The sequence below is a fragment of the Myotis yumanensis genome, unplaced genomic scaffold (genome assembly GCF_028538775.1).
Source record: "Myotis yumanensis isolate MYYU_CA2020_CCGP unplaced genomic scaffold, mMyoYum1.0.hap1 SCAF_3, whole genome shotgun sequence".
NCBI classification, from domain to species: Eukaryota; Metazoa; Chordata; class Mammalia; order Chiroptera; family Vespertilionidae; genus Myotis; species Myotis yumanensis.
This window is the reverse complement of record NW_027223754.1, coordinates 177,441,005-177,460,630: the sequence shown is the minus strand read 5'-3', so window position 1 is coordinate 177,460,630 and position 19,626 is coordinate 177,441,005.

Here is a 19,626-nt window from a genome sequence, read left to right as displayed (position 1 = left end):
CCAAGGCAGAGGCAGTTAGGGGTGATCAGGCAGGCAGGTGAGCAGTTAGGGGTGATCAGGCAGGCAGGCGAGCAGTTAGGGGCGATCAGGCAGGCAGGCAGGCGAGCAGTTAGAAGCCAGTGGTCCCAGATTGCAAGAGGGGTGTCCACAGGGATCGGGCCTAAACTGGAAGTCAGACATCCCCCAAGGGGTCCCAGATTGTGAGAGGGTGCAGGCTGGGCTGAGGGGACATACCCCTCCCCCGTGTACGAATTTCATGCACCAGGCCTCTAGTATGTTATAAAATTCAAGCACATTTATTTCATTTCATCCTCATGGGTGATTCATCAGTGGAAATTCTTTCTGCACTTTGAGCGATGGTGTTTCCTTATTTTTACTTACAGTACTATCATCACTTTGTCTTTCTGTTTAAATTCATAGATATTTTAATATAATGGGTAATTTAGAAAAGCTGTGTTATACATAGTGTCTGCTACAATTTTAACTTGTAAATCATTGTCCCCTTTTTGGTTTTAATGAAAGGCTGTGGGTTTGGGTGAGGACAGTGACTTTTTAGACACATTTGTACTGAATCCAGGTTTCTATCACTTTTTAAGTTTAAGAAAGATGGGAAGGAAATGGCATTCCCTGAATATTGAATATCTCATATATGCCAGATATGGCACAAGGGATTTTCACATACAATTTTGCATTTAATTCTGACAAAAACCCATTGAATAGGTATTTTTTCCATTTGAGTGAAGAAATTATCATAGAAAATATAAAAACTGTTTCATAAATGCATACGTTGCTAATATTTAACCCCAAATCTTTTAACTTCAAGTGTCATAGTCAGGAACATCAATGTCCCAATTATGTGAACAACCTTGAGTCATTTCATCTGCTCTCACATTGACCGGGTATGGCAACCACTTTGCCCTCTGTGTAGTAGGGTTTATGAGTACCCTGGGTCTTTGAATTGGGATTATACAAATGGAATGGGCTGGGCAGTGCTGCTGACTATATCACTGGCTCAGATGAGTGTCACTTACATGAGCTCCTTGTAACCTGGATATCTCCCAATACCATCTCCTCCATTGGACACAGAAAGGCTGTTGGCTAAGTTATCTTTCTTGGTGCCAAGGTATTTTGGCTGATCTTAATTTCAGAGAATAGCTGGCGTGGTTGGATAGAGATGTCCATGTGATCTTCCCATATCTGTATGGGCTCTGCGACCTCGCTGTACAGCATGTCCAGTTTCTGATTCCACATGGCCTCTCACTCCCACTCCAGCACAATTGCTTTACCTTCTGAGGCTCAAGTGAGGAGTCCTCCTGGATTCTCTTGTTATCCTCTTTCAGTAAGTGTATAATTAAGGTTCAATCGCACCTTTCTTCTGTTAGGGTTCTTTGAGTCTCAGTCACTTTTTTGTCCTGGTCACCACTAAAACCTGTCCTCCTTTTCCAGCCACATTTTAAAAATATATTTAAATTGAACCATATCTTAGCTATATGTTTTCTGCCATTTGTAGGGAAAATATTGTTTCTTAAAATACCAAAGTCTGTCAATCCAAAGCTTTCTGCAATGTCTCCATCTGATGCCTTAGCTATATGTACTATTCCTCTGTAGCACACTTTTCAAGGTGAAGGCACCATTTGTATTGGCTTTCTTTAATAGTTTTTTGGCCTTTGTTTTAATGAGAATTTCAGCAGCTTTTTCCTCTGTCCTTGTCCTAGTGCAGGTTATATCTACAGTGTGGTACAGACCCTCATTTCTGTTATTTTTTCCATAACAAAGTCCTCTTCTTTTCTGTGGGTTAAGCTGCAATATAGATCTCAAATTCATGTGAGTAATTGACATATGGTAGACCAAAGGCAGACAAGCCACTCAATTTTTGGATCAGTCCTGCCTTGGCCCAGGATGAAGGTCAATACTTTGTATTCCAAGACCAAAATCTCCTAATGATTTACAGAACAGCAGGGGCTATCACCCTATTCAACCCATTAATGCAATGGGTTGGTGAACTTTTCTGTAAAGGGCTGGATAGTAAATATCTTAGGCCTATGGGCCATATGGTCTCTATTGCAACCACTTAACTCTGCCATTGCTGTATGAAAGCAGTCATAGACAATATGTAAATGAATACACTTAGCTGTGTTCCAATAAAACTTTTTAAAAAATATATATATTTTATTGATTTTTTTTACAGAGAGGAAAGGAGAGGGATAGAGAGTTAGAAACATCGATGAGAGAGAAACATTGACCAGTTGCCTCCTGCACACCTCCTACTGGGGATGTGCCCACAACCAAGGTACATGCCCTTGACCGGAATCGAACCTGGGACCTTTTAGTCCACAGGCTGACTATCCACTGAGCCAAACCAGTTTGGCTTTTTTGCTTTTTTTCTTTCTTTCTTTTTTTTTCTTTTTTTTTTTTTTTACAGAACCAAAAGGCAGTCCATATTTGGCCTGTGGGCCATGGCTTGCCCACCCCTGTACTGGTGCCTGGACAACTGTGACACAGAAGCTGTCCTGAAGTGAACTTTCAAAAGAATTAAAGAACACAGTCAAGGTCAAAGATGTGCATGCTCCTCCCTGAAGCCAAAGCCTCAAAGCATGCACACTGGCTCCATCAAATGCCTCTAAGCATTTTTGATGTTATTGTTTTCTTTAAATTTTGTTTTGTGCTTTTTTTTTTCCCCCTGCAAATTCCTTTCCCTGTCTTCTTTTCCTCAAAATTCACGGTCCACTGCACCAGATTTTTGGGGTCATGGCTGGAGAGAGCAGTAAAAACATCTTTTTTTCTCGATCCAAGGTCTGAATCAACTGAGAAATAAAATAAGGAAGTTGACATGTGGAGGTCAACATGTTATTTATTTTTTTTATTATGAAAGGCCTTATTGGAGGCTATGGTTTATAGCTGTAGGTAAGTGTTTCCAAATATTGAGTCCCAAACGTAAGGCATTCTTGTCAACCTAGAACTCCTGCTTCCTGCAGGCAGAGTGCAGTCAAGAGAAAGGAAGAGAGGAAAGCTCTGCTTATTTTTTCTGTCCACATTGACCATCCAGGTAAGTAATTCCACTAGCAGGGGCAGGAGGGAGGGGCGAACCAAGAGAGTCTAGGAGTGCTGTTGCAACTGGGGTTTCCTCCAAAGGGGGAAGAACCATTCCCCTCAAACAATGTCTTCTCAAGCCATGAATTTGAAAGGGCCATTTTGTGTTGAGATAAATGAGGCAACTGAAGATACAATAACAGGTGGAGGAAGTCAGCAGGATTTTTTGGCCAAATGACATCCTCAGAACTATTTAAAATCTCCAGGTTTTAAACAGTGGTCTTGTTCTGTTGCTCCACAACGGATGTGGAAAAGTCAAGAACATCCTCAAAAGTTTATTTGATGAAGTTCCAGGTTTGTTATCTTCAGAATCATTTCTTCTGCAATTACCCAGAGCCTTGAGGGCACCTCTTACGGGTCTGCAGCATCATGCCTAGCAACCCTTTCTCTTTCCCTACACCAGCACCTAACACAGCGCTGTTCAAATAGAAGTCCTCAAAAAGCATTGTTTAAACTAATGAGTAAGTACAACCTTCCAAGGTCTTGATTTCTCACCCTCACCATGTTGCTTAAACAATTAATAATAAGTCTCTCCTTCACAGTATCTGTCAGTCTCTTAAAGGATCCTGCTTTTTACTTCTTAGACATTTAGATTAGTCTTACTATCCTGCTTTTCTAACTAATTGTTCTTGAGAGAGGGAAAAAAAGTGCCATAGTAATGCCAGTATCTAATGCATAGTGCATAGCTGGAGGTGAAGGTATCCCTGAAAACTGACGGCAATTTCTGTAATAAAGAGCCATCTGCTAATTTGTTGCTCATTTATATTTAGAATTTGATGTTGTCTCTGAGCCCTTAATGAGGTCAGGAAAGCATACAGGCTCCTTTAAAAGGGGAAAATAAAATAAATAAAATAAATAAGTTTCATATTTTCCTTGGTCTGTTGCTTAAGAAGGTTACTGTAGGAAATGTAAATAGACCACAGGAAGCTTTTAGAAACTCGGTTCCTTGATTGGAAAAATGGAAATTCTTTTTTTTGTTGTTGTTGAAATAAGGTAATTCTATGAAAATACAAAATGCAGTTGGTTATCATTTGAAAAGGGTTAGTCTTTTGGATTAGGGGTTTTTTTGTGTTTGTTGTTTTGTTTTTTGTTTTATATAGTACAACGCTGACACAGGTCAGTCCAAGTATATTTCTGAAAGCAAAATAAATGGGAAACTGTTTTCTCTCTTCATTAATGTCTTGCTCTGTTCTATTTGTAGAATTCCAGGGGAAGGAGCACACAGTTTCCCTGGATGGTTTTCAGAGAGAGAAGGCTGAATGGGGTGAGGGAGTTTATCCTGAAAGAAAAGAATTGCTCAACCAGAAGAAATAACGCTTCCCCAGGCGTAGGGCACAGTTAGGTCCTCTAACTGTGAGAAATGACACCTTTCCTAGCCCTCCAGGCCCATTCCTCTTCAATGAAAATAACTTTTAAAAAAATCTGGGAAGTGGAGATTTTTTTTATTTGTTTGTTTACAACCTATAAAGTCTTCATGACCCTTCCAGACTTGGAAGTCATCTTTTTGGATTATTCTTTTAGTATCCCTTCTACACATTACCTTTCATCTTTTCCTCTCTATTCACATTGAGCTTTGTACCATCTCTTAGTGAAATTCAACTTAACTCCTTTTCTTTCTTGGAATAAACCTTAGTGTAAAAACTGTAATATACTGAAGAACTTATTTATAAATAGGTACTCATATTTTTTATCAGTATTTTCTGATTGATGACTACATGCCAGGGCCTGGAGACACTGTGTAGAATGAGTCAAAAGTCGTCTCTGTCCTCATAGGTCTTACTGATTTTCTAGAGCATCTAGAACAGGCGTCAGCAAATTAGAGCTCCCGGACAAATCTGTTCTAAATTCTTGTTAATACCTGGGATTTTCCTTCTTCTTCATTTCAGCAAATTTTTTATGCATGAAGTAGTAATGCATTTATTTGTGATTTGCACCTTTTTCATGAATAATTGTATCAGTTATCTACTGCCACAATAATGCTGCATAACAAGGAACCACAAAATGTCAGTGATATTCCCTGGTAAGCATGTGTTGATCCCAAGTTTGGAGTCCGCGAGGAGCTGGTTTGGCAGCGCCGCTGTTCTTGGCTGGGATTGTTCACATGCCTGGAGGTGTCAGGTGGCTGTCAGATGATCTAGGCTGGCTGCAGCTGCAGCATTTGGGGTTACTCATCTCTACTCAGTCGCCAGCAGACTAGCCCCAGCATTCTCATGGAAATGGCACAGGTGCAAAAGCAAACAAGCCCAGTTGTGCAAGTGCTTTTTCAACCTTTGTTTTCATGACATTTGCTAATATCCCGTTGCTCAAAGTGAGTCACAGCCTCCCTCAGATTCACAGTCAGTGAGTACCACAAGTTACACAGCAAAGGGCCTGAAGATAGGGATGGGAGAAGTGAGCCATTTTTTGTGATCTATTGTACTTAGGAAGCTGAGTAACTTTCAGATGTTATTGACCATTTCGTTATCCTCCTTTGTGACATGGCTGCTCAAGTGTTTCCACATTTTCCTTTTGGGTTGTCAGCCCTCTTCTTGCTGATTTACAGATCTTTAAACTTCTAGATATGGGACTTTTTTGGATACATATATTGTGAATAATTTCTTCATTCTATGAACTGCCTGTTTATCCCTCAATGATGTCTTTTGAAAAACAAAACTTCTTAATTTTAATATAGTCAATGTATAATTTTTTCTTCCTGTTGAATACTTTCTGTATCTATTAAAAAGGTTTCCCAGCTGGCTTGGCTCAGTGGTTGAATGTCAACCTCTGAACCAGGAACTTATAGTTTGATTCCCAGTCAGGGCACATGCCTGGGTTGTAGGCTCGAGCCCCAGCAGGGGGTGTGAGGAGGCAGCCAATCAGTGATTCTTTCTTATCATTGATGTTTCTATCTCTCCCTCAATGTTTCTCTCTGAAATCAATAAAAAATGTATTTTTTTTAAAGTTTGAGATGTTTACTTCTTTTTCTAATATTTTTTTGTTATCTCTTATATAAAGATCATAATTCACCTGGAACTTATATTTGTAAGTAGATTGAGATAGAAGTAAAAATGTATTGTTCCCTTATAGTTATCTAATTAACCATGTAGCATTCATTACAAAATAAGAAACATCCTTCTCTTACTGCATTATGCTCTCACCTTTGTCATAAATCAGATGGCCATGGATGGACCAGTCTCTTTTTGTATTCTCTTTGAAACCATCTTGAAAATGTTATGGCCTAGTTTGGGCTACTGTTAGGGAATGATCAAATCCTGTGTCTGTGCCTGGATAAATGTGGCAAAGAGTGGGCCTGCAGATTTCACCTGAAGTAAAGTTTTAGCAGAGAAATTGGATTTGAAACAGTGCAAAAGTTTGTTTCATACTCCTTATTGACTGGCTAGGGATTTGAATAAACATGTCATGAGGACACCTATTTTTTTCTGGTTCAGTGTATTTGGTAAACAGTTTTTGAAATGTTTGTAGTTCAAAAGCATTTTTCTTTTTAATTCACAAAGCTTCAGCTATGACGTTTATTCCTAGAGTGATATCTTATGTCTGTTACGGTTTTTGATAGTATTAATACTAGAAATTAGGTAGGCACCAGTGTATAAAAGATTTTCTTCCTGCCCTGGCAGGGTGCACTCAGTAGTTAAGTGTCGGCCCACAGACCGAAGGGTTGCAGGTTCAATTCCTGGTCAAGGACACGTAACTTGGTTGCAGGTTTGATCCCCAGCCCCGGGGGGTCGCATGTGGGAGGCAACCTCTCTCTCTGTTCTCTCTTCTCTTCCTCCCTCACTTCCAACCTCTCTATCTAAAAAAAAAGAATGAAAAAAATATCCTCGGCAAGGATTAACAAAAAATATTTGCTTTCTTTCCCTTTGCCCATGGAGAATTATATAATAGAATAATTATTGTTTTGTATAAGAATAGAACTTTTCTTATTTGTAGAATAGTGAGAAATGTGGGCTCTAACTTTTCAGATGGAGAATCAAGGATGGAGATTGACACTCTAAATTTTCTAGATCATTTGAAACTGCAGTCTAGTGGTCCAGAAAAAGAAATTTTCATCATGATATGTCTGAGATAATGATTCTCATTCAGGCCAAAATCAAAAGGTTTTGCTGCTGTATGTTGTCTGCCAGGAGTGACGACAAACCAGAGAGAGTACAGTATAAATCTAGGGCAAATTATAATTTTTAAAATTTGTTATCTGATCATATATTTGAAACTATTTTATTAGAGAAAGAAATGGTTGGAAATGCAGATGCCTGGTTTTAGTTGTAAATGAATAAATAGATGTTTCAGTAAGAAGAGCTGGGGCAGTCTTGAAGGTTCCTGTCTGACTCATCTGGGAGACATTTTTCTTGCTATCATTTCTCATAAGTTTTCTCTCTCTTATTTTTTAAATATATTTTTATTGATTTCAGAGAGGAAGAGAGAGGGAGAGATAGAAACATCGATAATAAGGGACAATCCTGGATCAGCGCCTCCTGCATACCCTACCCTGGGGATCGAGCAGGAAACCCAGGCATGTGACCTGACCAGAAATCAAAATAATTTCCTCTTTGTACCTCAATTGAAGAAAAGGGAGGGGGAAGATATTAATCTGGTAGCTTAGTGTTTGTCCTCTTTACCCATAAAAGAAAAGACATTCCTTTATTGTCATATTTATTTAGTAACTGTGCTCAACTGGTGTTTAGTGGTCACTGTTGATTGGTAATTGAATAAATTCTGCTTTGAATCATTTTTCAAAAATTGTATGTATATATGTTGCATCTGTCTAAATTGGTTACCAGCTTTCAGAACATAGGAGCTGTATCTTTATCACTTTTAAATTCTCTTCTATGTTTAGCATGCTACTGAGAAGAAAGCAGTTATTAAAAACTATGTAGAAAGTTAGAAGTCCAATAATCAAAAAGTTAAGAAATCTTAGTGTTCTTTTCTTTTTTTCAAGCTCTTTTTATATCCAATATCTAGAGAAGAGACATATCAATATAGTGTAAAATTATGAGGACTTAGATTAGAAGTATAGGAAGCAGCAGTATTAGCTGGACAGAAGAGGCTGGGTAGTCATTAGAGGAGATTTAAAATAATTAGTAACACAATAAAATGAAAGACTGAAAATGGGATCCTTTGGAATCCAAGGAAGAAAAGAGTTTCAGAAATAAAAGAACAGCCAATGATGTCAATGTCACAGAGAGGTCAAGTTTAGGGAGGCTCAAAACTGATCCTAAAATTTGGTAAATAGAAGGTCAATTATAACTTCAGGGAAAGCCATTTCAATAGAATGCCATCAGTAGTGAAGTCAGCAGCAGTGAGCTAAGGAGTGAGTAAGACAGGGCATGGGGAAACATGAGTAAAAACATTCAGGAAGTTTTAAGTGTTTTTGGAGAACAATTCGTCTTTCAAGAGTTCAGAAAAAGAAAAGGCTAAAGAAACGTCATGGGGAAGGTGTGACGAAGGGAAGGGAAATTCAAGATTCATTGGGAAAAGAGCATAAATAATTGCTTGATGTTAAAATGGCACATTTAGGAGTGACATCAGGAAAGTCAAAGAAGGGGAAGATATTAGAAAGTCGTAGTGATAGAAATTCTATGACATGACAGTTGGTTGAAGGTAGGGAAGTTGAGAGATGGGTGATTTGGAAATTTCAAGCTTGAGTTATTAGCAATAGTTGTGCTATGAACAGAACAGGTAGATTTCGAAGGAGGCAGATAATGAGTTTAATCTAAAATCTATTGAACATGAAGTGAAAATGAAACCTCTTGGTGTGAATGTCGAGATGGCAGTTGGAATTGTAGGCTAGAGGGGTGACATTACACCAACCAGTCATGTCCCAGTGCTTGATTAGAAAGACATCTAGAGTTTGATAATATAACCTCTAAGTCATATTGTAACATCATAATTATTGCTATTGTTTATCAACTGATCCCAAAGCATCTTTTCAGGTCTATGTCACTAATAGCCTTTATTGGTAGTTCCTCTAATAGTAATCTACTTCACAAAAAGCACCTCTTCTATTGTGTCATGAAAAGCACTTGACATAGTGCCTAGTCACAAGTACTCAATTAAACATTATGTCCTCTGACCCTCATGAGCTACTTCCTCAGGTGAAATCCTACTTACTATTCATATCAGGTCTTGTTGCTGCAGTAATGAATCATAAACCTAGCTGCTTAGCACAATACAACTTTATTTTCTTAGAGTTCTGGAGATCAGAAGTTCAAAATGGGTCTCACTGGGCTAAAGTCAAGGCTAAAATATCAATCTGCTAAAATCAGGGCGGCATTGCTTTCTGGAGGGAGAATCTGTTTCCTTGCCTTTTCTAGCTTCTAAAGGCTTCCTACATCCCCTTGTTTCTTGGTCCCCTTCCATCTTTAAAATCAGCAATAGCAGTCTTTCTTATATAGCATCACACTGAATCTTTTCTGCTTCCACTTTTGAGGATGCTTGTGGTTACATTGGGCCCACTCATAATCCAGGATAATTTCCCCTTCTCCAGGCCAGCTGATTGGCAATCTTAATTTCATCTACATACTTAACTCTATTTTTTCATATAACATCACCTATTCACAAATTTGGGGATTAGGTTGTAGGTATATTTGGAAGGTATTATTCTTCCTACCATACCTTTAAAGGTCATACATAGGTGTTACTTCTCCTATGAAGCACAGGCAATTCCACCAAATAAATTGAATTATGTCCTCAGAATTTCTTCCACACATAGTGGCTACTTCTAATTACAGCTCTTAACACATTGTGCAGTGATTATAAGTGTAATAGTCTGACTCCGTCACTCCCGGGGAGCCAGACATTTGTGTCTGGCAAAGAGCAAGCATGAAAAACTGCTGAACTGACCACTGTGGAGTGGAGGAGGTAGATAGAATATTGGTAGGGTCCTATTAGCAGGGTGAATGGTTTAAGATAGGAAAGTGAATTTCATTCAGGGCCATGTGGTGAAAGGATAGGAATATATGGATGAGACAAGGTTGAGAAGTCCCTCCCAATGAAACAGGCACCATTCACTGACAGTATGCAATGGCTGGAATATGTACAATTTTGTCTCACACTATACTGAAATTTAGGAGTAACTTATTTATGAAATCTTATCTCTGTAGGAAGAGAGCCTAAAAGGAAAGGAAGGCTGTATGTAATCACGTCATAAGGTGATGCCATTTAATGACAAAAATCTGGAAACCGGTGTTTCTTCATGTATGGGAAACTAACAAAAACAAATGAGTAATAACAATAAAAGAGAACCATCCTCACTTATCCATCACTTTCCAGGGAGATTAGTGCTTTGATTTAGATGATAAGATTAGTTCTATTTCTTTCTTAGTCTGTGTCCCTTGGGTGGAGAAGGTCAAAGTTGGGTTGTATGAGTGTGACGCATGTTTCCTTCAGGAAATCAATCAATTTCCTTTTTCCAATTCTGTACTCCCCACACACCCACTGATAAATAGTGTAGTCTCCCAAGGGGAACCACTCACCAGGAAGGGAGTGCCTGGTTCACATCTGACCAGTCCTGTTCCCAGGTCTGGTGGAGATTGACCTGCTGAAAAATTAATAAACTGCGCCCCAGTTTATAACTGTCTTTGTTATTAGAATGAATCAATTTTCCAGAGCTTAGTAGAAGCCTAATAAATATAATGCATCTAAAAATATGGCAAGGACCAGCCCTTAATCTCAGCCAGCCCAGGAGGATATAACCCTCTCTGCGGTCTGTCTGGACATGTGACTCTCTGTCTGTGAGTGCTAATGCGATGGTTACTTTCTGACTCACACAGTTCCGCAGCTTAGGTGATGGTATGCTTCCATGGGCAGGCAGTAGGATAGGAAAGTGAATTTCCTAAATCATCAGGGAAGATGGTGAAAATGGAATGTTGGAGAGATTAACCTGACATTGTTTTGCACAAAAGATTATAGGGTTTGGAGTCTGTAAAAATGCTACCTGAGTGGGTCAGCTTTTGGACTGGGAAACAAAGAGATGGAGGTGTTAAGACATTATGAAGGAAGCAACAACCTAGGATAAGACTTTGATTTTGCTTATGGACACCAAAGTGAGACTAACCTGGCAGAATCTGTACGTAAGAGATATTTAATAAAAGTTTTGGTGGTCTCTGAATTAAAGGTGTAAAATAATTTAGATATTTTCTTTTTTGAAAAAAGAAGTCAGGAAATTTTTAAAAAAGATTTATTAGTATAAATTTATAGAAAAGATTAGCACTCAGACATACTTTTGAACTATGAGAACAGTACCATTGTTTTAAGCCTTAGCAGTCATTACATTTTTGTGAATTAGTAATCATTTATAAATAATTTCAAGAGGCAAGTAAAGAGCTAAATATTCTCTGAAATATAGTGCTCAAATTAGCAGAGAAAGATAATGGCATGTTGAAAAATTCAATTGGCTACCAGGAAAGATCAACTTGAAGTGGTAGGTAGGCACAAAGTCTCTTCCTACGTTATTCTAACTGCCTAGAATCATGCAAGAAATATTTTGCAAAGCCACCTGGAATTCTAACCAAGACCTAGGAAGCATGGTTTGTAGGTGAAATCTGAGCAGGTTTTTAGAGCCTTTGATGGTACCATACCATGTACTATCTTCAAGAGACTTGCACTTCATTTACAATCAAGGTCACATTAAATTTTGTGTAAATACTCTTTGGCTGGACCCCACATCCAATACTCTTTCCTAAAGTCATATGAACACAAAAGTAAAGCTAAGATAAATAAATAAAATTCATAAAGAACAAGAACCTCGTTGTCTGGCCGGGCAAATTTACCTGAAGCTGTTCTCTCTTACATACACACACACATACTTTAAAAAAAAATCCTTAATTGAAAAATTGAGCCTTCAGGAGCCAAAACATACACTGCAAAGCTAAAGACGTTTGGGCATTGGCATCTCCAAGAACCTGGCACTTGTGACTGCTGCAGCTAGTTTTTGCACTGAGGCTGCTTTTGATTTATTGCTGTCATAAAACAGAAATAGGTGTAGCGCTATGATGACTTGCGATTTGTTCCTAACTCAAAGGGCTCTGGTGGCCTCTTAAACTTATTATAACAATTCAAATTAGGAAAATGGAACTAACTTGACAGAACTCATTCCTTTGGGTCACACAGAAATTATGGGGGGTTTCCCTCCACTGTGTGGGGTTTGAGGGATGGGAGGAACTGTGGTGATGGGAAGAGGGGAGAATGTTCCCACCAATGCCCTTGCTCTAGAACAATCAACATAGAGTATGAGGGGTGGAGTATTAGGTATTCCAGATTCTCTAAGGGCAACTAAAATCATTCTTACAAAATCAGTTCAGCCAAAACCGGTTTGGCTTAGTGGATAGAGCGTCGGCTTGCGGACTGAAAGGTCCCAGGTTCGATTCCGGTCAAGGGCATGTACCTGGGTTGCGGGCACATCCCCAGTAGGAGATGTGCAGGAGGCAGTTGATCGATGTTTCTCTCTCATCGATGTTTCTAACTCTCTATCTCTCTCCCTTCCTCTCTGTAAAAAACCAATAAAATATATTTAAAAAAAAATCAGTTCAGTTCCCATATCACCGGCTCCTCTTCACATTTTTCACTCTGCTGTGGGGGTGCCAGGGAGGCAAATTTCCTGCCAACACTGACAACAATCTCCACGCTGGCTTGATGGGGCAACAGGGAGAGAAGGACTCAGAGGGGCCGTCCAGGACCTCAGCCTGAGTGAGTAATTGGGAAGGCTCCCCACTAGTGTATTAATACTTAGAAACATAGAACTGAATGTCAACACTTTGCCTCTCTGGAGAGCAGTCAGATCTAAGCATGGAGGCTGAGGGCAACACCATGCCAGCCTGGAGTTCAGAAAGGAAAGTGTACGTTATCTGTTTTAAATCACTTGTCAAAAGTGAGTTTTTCTTGAACTCCCTTCTTTGGGAAGAAAAAATGTAGAAGGAAAAAATGTAGAAGGATTTCTGGCATCAACTGCATTGCCTTGACACTGAGTCGGGCTATGAACATTGAAATGGCGCATCCCAGACCAGAATGACTAACAGGTCCATCATTACTCAAAACAAAGAATTTGGAGATAGAAAACTGGGTGGGAGTCTCATTCTGCAGTTCTAATCCTTAGCCACCCTTAAAGCTTCTCTAAAGTCCAGTTTTCTCACTGAAAACAGGGAGTATAATCTTTGTCTACCTAACACGTTTGTCATAAGGAAGAGTGGCGCTAGTCCATGTTAGGAAATGTGTGTGTGTGTGTGTGTGTGTGTGTGTGTGTGTGTGTGTGTGTGAAATGGAGAGGAGCTTTTGCACTGTGCAAAGAAGCATAGATTTAGTGGAGTTGGAAAGAGGCCCTATGCCTACTGCAGAGCTAAATCAATAGCCATGTTTGATTTTAGTCCCAGGTAGAATGTAAACTATCATCTGAAGAGTCAGAGACATTAAATCCCTTGGCAACATCACTGTGAATAAATAATTTCTTAGGGTCTCACTCCATAGATTTCTCTGCAAAAGAGAAGTTAAGTTGTAAGAAAGAGCTATAGCTCTGATGGCAAACCATAGCAATGCTCCTAGGTGGCCTGACCTCCCTCTATGGTGATTCTCTATGATAGGTTGCACAAAGACCTCTCTCCAACTTTGATCATGTCCCTCGCCTCCCCAAGATAAAGTGGCTTAACTGGGCTTAGTTTAATAGAGAGTGCACTCTATCAGAAGCCAGGATTACACAAGTCTAGTCCTGACTTTGCCAATGACTTTTAGAAAATTATTTTACCTTTCTGAGCCTGTTTCCTAGTCTATCAGATGTGATGGGCCAGAGGAATGGTTAGCTGGATGAGAGGGTGAACTAGTGTTTATGTTTCTTCTTAGTTCAGACATTTCTGATGATAATGTCCTAATGCATGGATGGTCAAATGAAACGGCTAGGACATGCTTCATCTAGTAGATGGAGATTAATAAAAACCAGCTACCAATTACTTAGTTATTTCTATGTGCATGAGGCTTTTCTAAGCAACTTACATACTTTTCTCATTTCCTCCTTGCAACCTTGTGAAATGTGGCTTTGCTACACTTAATTTATGGATGTGGACAGCAAGGTATGGAATGAGTTTGATTTTCCCAAATAACACCTCTAGGAATTAGTAGATGCAACATTTGAGCTTGAGTTGTTTGGCTCCAAAGTTCATGGGCTTTAGCTTCAAACTACAGTGGCTTTTTGCAACATTGTTTTTAGAAGAATTTGAAAGCCTCTATAGGAAATAATTCCATGACTAATTATTGGTGCTTGCCAAGAACTTCAAAGTATAGAGTACAGGGCACTCACTCTGAATGCCTGCTGATCCTGGTCACAGCATGAATCCTCCAGCATCCCGGAATGATAAAAACCAGAGGAATATTTGCATTGTTAATATAATGCCTAGATACCTTTGCTCAGGCCTCCTAGCAGGCTAAGACAGACTGGTGGCAGATATAACCACGCCTTTAATTGAAGAGACAGACATATAACATAAGCCTCTCCCCAAATGAGGTCAGTAACTTCAACATCTATTTCCCCACCCCTCACTTCCTTGTTTGCTGTCCTCAGAATTTCCTGTCTTTGGAGGTGATCCAAAGTAATCCCTCTGCAGAAAAAGGGTGGGATCTTTTCTTTAATGGAAATGAACAGTGGTATTCAGGTTGGATGTCCCAAAAGGTAGGGAGGAATTTGCAGATGTGAAATGTCTTCTAGGCTTGCATTTCCATAGGACCTGAATTTATGTATGGAGAAACAAACATATCTTGTTGTCCATCCCTAGATGGTTTGAATAGTTTCTTCAGTGGGTAGAAAGAGACACTTCACATATTGCTGGTGAATAGAAGAAAATTTAGTTTATGTTAGAGAATTAGTCTAACTTTAACCTTGGATCAGCTGTCATTTTGGAGTAAGTTAATGTTTCTATAGAGGACAAAATGAGTATATTTAATTTTTTAATATATTTTTATTAATTTCAGAGAGGAAGGGAGAGGGAGAGAGAAGAATCATTAATTGGCTGCCTCCTGCATGCCCCACACTGGGGATCAAGCCCCACAACCCAGGCATGTGCCCTGACCAGGAATCACAACATGACCTCCTGGTTCATAGGTATACTCTGAACCACTCAGCCACGCCAGTCAGGCCAAAATGAGTGTATTGTAAACACACACTTTAAAAACAAACAAAATTATTAACCAGCAGATTGGGATTTGATTAGTTATATAAGAGTCCGTTTTCTCAGGAAATGTCTTTAAGACCAAAAAAAGGACTAAAGTAAATTCAATGTAGAGAAATGTAGAGAAACTCTATTTTGGTAGACATCCATTGTTTCTTCAACTTGTTTCTTTTTTTCCTCTCAAGCGCTAACTATATGGACACACCTCCTCTATCAGACCCAAAGTTTCTCAAGGGCAAGAGCTATCTCTGATTCCTCTTGAGGACCCCAGGGTCCAGCTCCATGCCTCACAAATAAAAACTATCTGTGACAATTACTGCAAAATGCTCTGTAACCAGCCACATTCAAACTCAGCATCAAACAAAATGTAGCATTTATACTCCCGAGCATTGTTCTGAGATTAATTGTGGACCAGAAAATCTCCACTTGGAGATTCCTTTCAAGCTGTGAGTCCCCTTGGCTTGGCTCCTTGCTCTCTAGGTTGTGCTGTGGGCTGTTTCTGGAACCCAAGCTGTAGGGGCAGCAGGTAATCAGAAAAAAATGTTCCCAGGAGCAGAGATAGGAGCAACAGACTGTACTGCATACACACACATTTCCATCTTTTTATTTTTAATCCTTACTCTAGGATATGTTATTATTAATTTTTACAGAGAGAGGAAGGGAGAGAAACATCAATATGAGAGAAATACTGATTGGTTGCCTTCTGTACCCACTCCAACAGGAAACTGAACCCACAATCTAGCTATGTACCCTGACTGGGAATCAAACCCCCAACCTTTTGGTGTAGGGGATGACACCCTAACCACCTAAGCCCACTGGCCAGGGCACAGACTTCAAACTTTTGATACTGTTATGTCCATTAGTATTTTGTTGGCCAAACCAAGTCACATGATCAAGCTCAACATTAATTAAGTGGGGAAATATACTCCCTGTTTAATGGAAGAAACTTCAGAGTCACATGGCAAAAGGCGTGGATACAGAATAGAGCAAAAAACTGGAAATATTAAGCAATCTACAACAATAGTTACTCAATAAAAACTCAGAGAATGAATGAGTCCATGTTCCTGCCCTGTCTCTTTATAGTTCCTAACTAATAACTGTATCAGATGCTATGTTTTTTTCTTAGAATAGTATTGGTAGTTAGTTAATATTAAGTAATTGCAAGTTCGGAAATTATTCCAGTGTGATCTGACCCAGAGGGACTTACTGAGGTAGGACTGTGAGCTCTGCAAATATTCTTTCTGGCAGTAGATAGTATTTCTTTTCATGATCCAGGCCCGGGCCAAGAAGGGAAAAAAAAAAAGAGTCAAAAAATAGAAAAGACTTATAGAAATCCCCTTTAGAATTTGAGCTCATAAACATGTGGGGTTTGCTGTTTTCAGTCCCTTTATTTGAAGGTAATGGTTTGAACCAGGCAGTTCCACTCACCTATCCCCATCCTAAGCATAATAGATGTTCTTTGTAAGACAGTGGGTGCCTATGCCATGCCCAGCCAGGACTCTAAGGGCAAAAGCCCTCCAGGAAGTTGCTGCCCTGCTGGGACCCTAACCTTCCTTCCAGAACCACTGCATGACTTCTGCTGGGTTGCTAGGAGGCTGACACACCTGCTTTGAATATCAGTTTGCCTGTGCCTCTGGATTTCCAGGTGGTGATTTTTATTGCTTTCCAAAGCATGAAATTTGAACTTGGATTTTCCCTGATGTCAGATTAGCAAAAGCACCTTAACAGTGAGCTTTTTAAATAAAGCAGCTATTTCTGGTGGTTACCTCATATTTTAAGAGCCCATTAGAACTATATAGAAAGTTTGCTAAAAGGCAGGGAGAAGAGTGTTAGACATTTAAAGTTTCAACTGGTCATCTCTCTATTAAAATATGAGGTGTAGACTGGCTTACATACTCTTTTATGTTGCAAACCACTCATGTGAAGGTAGAATAATAAGCCACAGAGGCCAGAGATGAAGTTTCCTTGTCTACTTTTTCAAAGAAACTTGGGACTTTTATGTTGGGGGATGGGTATGGAGAAAAACAGCTCTGGGTCGCACAGGACCTTGCTGGTGGCTTCGGTGTGAGGTCATTTCACATGGCAAGTCATTGAGCACAACGCGATCCTTGTAAACCCATAACCTATTTTAGCAAACACGAGTAATTACAAACAAAACACCACACAAGTTGAGATTTTACATGGTACCTCATTTCACCAAGACTGAAATGTAAAGCAAATAAAATAAAACTCTGCCCACTTGCCATGCAAATTGGTTGCCTGGGGTATAATTATCTGATTAGTCCTTGCAAACCCTTTCCTATATGTGCAAATTTGATTTAGAGGCCTCTCACAAGACCCTAGCTAACCACTTTGTGTAAACATTGCCTCTACTGCACAGAGTCCAACACTGAGATAATTTTGCAGATTTATTAAGGCTGTTCCATGTATGAAGCAAAGGAAACTTGTGGGAATAAGCAATGCAGCTATACACACACAGATGCTTACTGCCCACTTCTTTTCTAGGAAGATAGGCATTTGAGTCACTAGCATATCCTAATCTGTCACAGAAGTCTTTCCTGCAGAAAATCCAAAGCATTTCTGGCACTTCCTTAAAACTTTATTTTAAATCAGTAGATTTCTAAGATTTTTATTTCTATCTTTGTGAAGCAATAATACTGATTTTAAAAACCGTTTTAGTAATAATGCCTTGTCAATTGAATGGGAACGTAAATGATTATGGCCAGGTGATGCCTTAGAATTTGTTGAATCCAACAGTTTCGTTTTGTAGCAAGAAAATAAAAGTTCAGAGAGATGAGGGCCTGTTCAGGCCACAGAACACCCAGTCTAAATTCCAGATCAGCTACCCTCCCCCCTGGCTCCCGCCCCCCCCCCCCCACCCCGGCCAAATGCTCTGCTCACCATCCAGGCTGTCGCTCACAGTAAAACCATAGTGCAATTTGTGTTGGATTTTATTGGTCTGCAAACTGAAACTGAGAAGCATACAATAGATACAAAGACTTTGTTTTTGTCCCTTCCTTAAGCATAGGAAGTTAAGACTGTAAGGACATTCTGCAGCTCTACTATCGAATGTGGTAGCCACTGGCCACATGATGCTATTTATGTTTAAATAAAATAAAAATTTAAAAATAAGATGCTCATTTGCACTAGCCACATTTTAAATGCTCAGTTACCACATGGATATACCCAGTGCCTACTGTACTGAAGAGCACAGCATATAGAATTTGTGCACCATCACAGAGAGTTCTATTGGATAGTTCTGGTCTATCATCAGGAAATGAAGTTTTGTGCTTTCCAATCTCTGACTTAGGCTATGGTTGGGAACATTTTCAGTTATTAGGGAGCTGAAAAAAACTCCCTGAGGAAGTCCTGTGTCTTAGTTTGTGGCTGCTACAACAAGTACTGTAGACCGGCTGGCTTATAAATAACAGAAATTTATTTTTATAGTTCTGGAGACTAGCAAGTCCAAGATCAAGATGCAAGCAAATTCCTTCTCTGGTGAGAAACCTCTTTCTAGTACAAATAGATGGTCTTCATCTCACTGTGTCTTGACAAAGCAGAAGGGACAAGAGAGCTCTCTAGTGCATCTTTTATAAGGGCACTAATCCCACTCATGGGGGCTCCTCCTCATGAACTAATTACTTCCCAAAGACCCCATCTCCTAATACTACCACATTGTGGGTTAGGATTTTAACATATGAATTTTAGGGGATACAAACATTCAGTCCATAGCATCCTAGTTTCTGTCTTTGTGTCACAACCTTAATACCATCTGCTTGAGTTTTCTGTCTTTTCATGTTCTTATCAATATTTATTTCTCAAACAAACAAGGACATGTTTTCACTCATATTTCTAAAGAGGAGAAATTAGATACTACACTTTCTTGGAAACATACCTTCAAATTATTAAATAAAATTCATCAGGTTCATTTCACCTTTTGGAAAAATAACCAGTGCATTTAAATATGAATCATTTTAAAAGAGTTGTGGATTTGAGCTTATTACAAAGTGTGGGATCACAAGAAACTAAATTTTAATGTCATTTTACTGATGAAATAAATGCTTTGGACCCACAAAGTCCAATGAGAATATGTTTCTATAAATATTGCATATTGCAAATACCAAATGTAACTGGATACATTGGTATTTCTAGGTAAAGAAGGTTTGTTTTTGTTTTTTTAATGATTTGGGCTTCTAGAACTGCATCATTGTTGCAATGATTTATCCCTCTAACAACTTCAAATGTGTTGATCTTTCAATTTTTAGAAGAGAAAATAATTCCCCTGTGCTCTCATCTACTAGAGTAAAAGTCTTTGTAAGGTAAGAGAAATTAAAATAGTGACAAAAGTAGCATGAGAACTGCCAGGACACTGGAGTATTAGAAAAACATAAAA